Genomic DNA, 4,914 nt, shown 5'->3' with positions numbered 1-4,914 from the left:
TACAGGCGCACGTTTCTTATCGCTAAATATGTCGTGCCATCTTCGTAGCCTCCCTATCGGACGGTTTCAGCATATTTTAGTAACGCATGAAAAATGTCGTAGCGCCTCCTGGCCAGCGCTGGTTCCCCATACAAGGTGCGCGGATTAACGCTTCGTCGCTGAAGCACAGTGCGTTGGCGGGCTAGTTGGTGCGAATCCATGAATACCTTGTTTAGCGCAAAACGACAGGCACAAGGCGACTGTCGTCTTTCTTGTGCCTGTCGTTTTGCGCTAAACAAAGTATTCATGGATTCGCTGAAAAGCGATCGACAGCTCGTTTAGCGGGGCCGGCTGCAACTACGCGAAGCGAAAAACGCGGATTGCGATAGCTTCGTCTACTGGGAGGTTACGTCACGCGATTTTAGCTGTCACACTCCGATAATTTCTGGCCAATCTCTTTTTTTTTTAATTTTACACGCCTTCCAGCGAAAGCACGGGCATTTGCATCACCGAAAAAAAAAGAGAGACACACGCCCAATCACAACCACGCCCGAAATAACTGGGAGCAGACAAAACGAGTTACGCATCAAGCCTGCCACGCGGGCCGCGTCAAATCGCCCGCGCGCAAGCCAACCAGTAAAACCAGAGTTCGCCGTCGAGAGCAAAACGGCAGTGACGAACGGCAGACCGCGTCTATGCCCGCCCAGCTGACCTGAAGCGAAAACTAACGCGAACAAACACACACACACGCACACACACACACACACACACACGCACACGCACACGCACACACACACACACACACACACACACACACACACACGTGCAAGGAGAGAAATAGGCGCATGGGCTGGAACAGTCGCAGCACACAAAGCCTGGGCGGGCGCTGTGCAGGGCTTCGGCATAAGCCCTTCAAGTATGCCCTGTATCCCTGTACCTGAGGGAGGGAGCGGAGGGAATGGGGGGGGGAGGGAATGGGGGGAGGGGGGGGGGCGACCCCGATCACTCGAGCAGCGGCGGCGTGTATTTCGGGACACGTAAATGGTTTCTCGGCGCCGGGCGCTTTCGATGGGGGGCACGGGAATGACGAAGAAACACCGAGGGAGTCGAGGAAGGGGGGGGGGGGGGGGGCACATGTTAAACAAAGGCTTGCAGACCACCGAACTCGCGTCCACCGGCATTTACTGGCGCGAACCACTCGAAGCATACACACTGCGAGGAGCGCGAAGCGTGCAGCTACGTGGCGCGAACCTCGAGTGCGTATATTATATATAGACCAGCGGGGTTCCCAAACCGGGTTCCGCGAGCGGCCGGAACGAATCCGGCTTCATCCACCGCTTGAGTGGACCTTTACATTAGAGTTTGAATTTGGCAATTAAAACCACCACTAAAGGCCGAGTTCGGCATAGCCTTCGCGAGAAAGATTCGTTCATTGCTCCAATCATGGCGAGGCCATGGACAAGCACACTGGTGAGAAAAATAAGTGCGCGCCCGTTTGGGGCGAGGAGGGGGCGGGGGGTGTAAGTGGGAGGGCCACCCTACTATAGACGAATTTAGATTGTTTGAAGCGAAGCACCTACGATGAGCTACAACATCGGGATGCCGCGTGACTGGACCTCGGATAATACGAAGTTTTGTAGGACTGGACCTCGGATAATACGAAGTTTTATTGGTAACACGTTATACCAACCACGTGTTCCACCGATAACACGAAGAACACTAGGCGTGTGGTGGCGGAAATACAACGTCCTGCTGCGATGCCGGAACTATACCGAGAACACGCGGTGTTACTCATCAGAACCCCCAATGGTCAGAGCACCTGCTGTTCGTAGTTCTATCAGTATCACTTCCTGTTATTGGCTCGTGCTGTGTCGTCGGTAGTTAACAATAGCACGAGTATCGGTAGTACCAATAAGACGATACTCGCGTTTTTTTTTTTTAGCATTTCCGACGTTGCAGCTGCACGTAACGTTGGCATCACCACAGTGCTCCTACACAGAGGTCGTAGGGTGTTCAATATGGCAGCACTGTTTCCCCGCACCGTCAACACTGAACGATAAACCCGTTGTCGCGCTTTTGCCGCTAACCAACGCCGTTTAGCTTTGAAGTTTTTCGATATCTTAGTTAAGCCACACTGCATATCGGTGTTTCTAAATAAAGAAACGGTCTTAGAACTGGCTTGTTTCCTTAACCACAAATGCGTGGGCGCATGCGCTGGCGTGACCCCCTCTTCTCACGGCGAAGCGCAGGCAAACATTTTTCTAACAAGAAACAGACCTCGCTCGCTGCACGTCAGACGCTCGTTATTTCCGCAGGCAAACCAAAGCCGTCTTGCCAAACATAAGCGAAAGGATATCCGACACTCGTAAAAAAAAAAAAAAAGCGCCGTCGAGTACACGAAAGCAAGAAACGAGTTTTGAAAGACACGAAAAGGAAAAGTCACTGCTCGAACGCAGAGCCAAACAAGGCCGACTGCGGTCAACAAGTCACAACGCGCGCTAACTATAAACGTAACTAGTAGCCCACAAAGCGTACATACGTACGCGGATACACGTGCGGTGCACGGAGAATAACGGTGATAAACAAATAATAAAAAGCGAAGCGATCGGAGTTGTTGTGCGTGCGCAGCCCCTTTAAATCGTGTCAGAGAATCGCACTAAACACGTCGATCCACTACAGCACGGAGGCAACGACAAAACATAATGAGAACCCTGCACAAGTGAGGCGACCACACAAATGTTTGCGCTTACTTATTCGTTTGTTTGTGTTTCTTTCCGTCACTTATTTATCCGGTTTTTATCCGGTCTTCCAAATCCCCAAGCCATCAACAAGAATCAACAGCGATATGTTTTCCGAGAGGAGCCCCCAACCAGCATCCAGAAACGAGCACTCTCCACACCTATTTGCGGAGTGACGTAAGTGCGATGGTAGCAAACGATGGCGTCTTACTATGCAAAGCTATACCGCGGCTATATTAGACGCAAAAAGTGACCCGTAGGGCCCTAGACTCTATATCGATCGCCCGGCGTTCTTTAAAACAACCACGATCTGATTATGAGGCGCACGCCGTAGTGGGGGACTCCCGATCAATTCTGAGCCCCTGTGGTTCTTTGACGTGCGCCTAAAAACACGACCGTTTCGCCCCCTCCCACCCCACACCCATCGTAATGCGGTCGACGCGGTAGAGAAATCGACCCCCGCGACCTCGTGCTTCAGTTATTTATTTATTTATTTATTTATTTATTTATTTATTTATTTATGGTACCCTCAGGGGCCGAAGGCATTACAGAGGGGAGTGCGAAAACGGGACGTATAACAATAAAGTATGGAAAATAAACAATGCAGTGTGTTAGTAATTATTAATTATACAAAACTATGTAGTATCTTGCCCAATATTTGTAAGTACAACAGACGATGTAAACAAAGTAGCACGTTGATAATTCCTGTTAGTACAATGTTAACCAGTGTCGTCCTTAGTCGCTTGTAAGTACGGCAAGTAAATGAAATAGCGTGCTAATAATTCCTAATTATACATTGTTAGCTAATGACTTACGAAACAGTTTGTTGTCGACAACAGATACAATTTCAGAGGATAGGTGGTTCCACTGCCGTGATGATCTGGGAAAGAAAGATTCACTGAAACGTGCACCTATAAGCGTAAGTATACCACGCGGAAATTCTCGCACTCCATCAGTCTCGGAACGCGGCCGCCCGAGGCGGGAAACGAACCCGTGACCTTGCGCGACAACGTATGAGACAGGCTGCCCTTCCGTAAGGGTTGGCTACCGTGTAGGTGCCAGGCGGCCCAGCGGTTCTTTGCAAGCGAACGCTTTCCTTTGCAAAACGACGATATTTTCTCCCACCTAGTCGGCTGGCGAACAACAAGGCAAAGCAGGCAGCCATCCAGGTCACGTGGCATCCCGGACTGAGGAGGCCACCGGCAAGGAAGCCGACCAAGCTTTGTCAGTTCTCAATGGGGCTATTTTTTTTTCTAACCTATATACAATGGCTACACACGAGTATACGTAGTGTAGGAAGTCGCCATCTTTTTTTTTTTCTTTCACTTTTTCACTTGTAGAAAATTGTAGCTCCGGTCAGCTACAGGAAGCCAGCTTTTATAGCTGTAGTGTAGCATGAAAGCTACACTTTGTACACTGTAGTTTCGACGTTGTACACTGTCCTTTCGACGAGCAGACGACAAACAATCAGGCTGGCGTTACAAACGTGTGGCGCCATTTTGTCCGTGACTGTCGGCGCTGATACAGCGGCGATAGTGAATATTCGCTGCAGGGAGGGTAGCGAAGTGCTGGCGTGACCACGTCTCACAAAGGAAGGTGAGCTAATCTTGCAAGTTGATAACGTTATCTTACTGACGGATGGTGCGGGCTGTTTCAGACTGCGCGCTGTATTATAAGCATTGAAAAGTTTTTCTTCGTGCACTGCGCTTTCGCGACGTATTTCGCTGCAGTTTGTCGCGATTTGTTGATGTAAGGTAACACGTACACTGGCGTTCAGAATCAGGGGAGGGCATATACGTAGCCAGCAAGTGCAAAGTCGGGCGAAGCGCGGAGTCAGGCGTTTTTCGTCTGCTGATGCAGAAGACGACGCGCCGCCTGCTCTGATTGGCTACTGCCCAGCGAGCCAAGTGCACCACACGGCGTCATAGCCTCTGCCCGGCACTACGCTCGTCTACACGACCCTGCACGAAGTGTATGTAAACAAAAATAGCCTTAATAAAGTTCAATCAGAATCATCCCCCAATGACTTCCTTGCTTATAGACTAAGCTGAATTATCTAAGATGCAGTCGCTGCATCATAGCGTGTTTCCCATAGGGCCACAACCTGAAGCTGTCTCGTGTATTGACCTCCAACGCAGATCTCTCTCTCTCCCTCCCACTGTTTCAGGGCCTAATTTGGGTATTATAACCTCACATC

The sequence above is a fragment of the Dermacentor albipictus genome, chromosome 10, assembly GCF_038994185.2.
Source record: "Dermacentor albipictus isolate Rhodes 1998 colony chromosome 10, USDA_Dalb.pri_finalv2, whole genome shotgun sequence".
In the NCBI taxonomy this organism is placed as follows: domain Eukaryota; kingdom Metazoa; phylum Arthropoda; class Arachnida; order Ixodida; family Ixodidae; genus Dermacentor; species Dermacentor albipictus.
Note: the sequence above shows the minus strand (reverse complement) of the source record.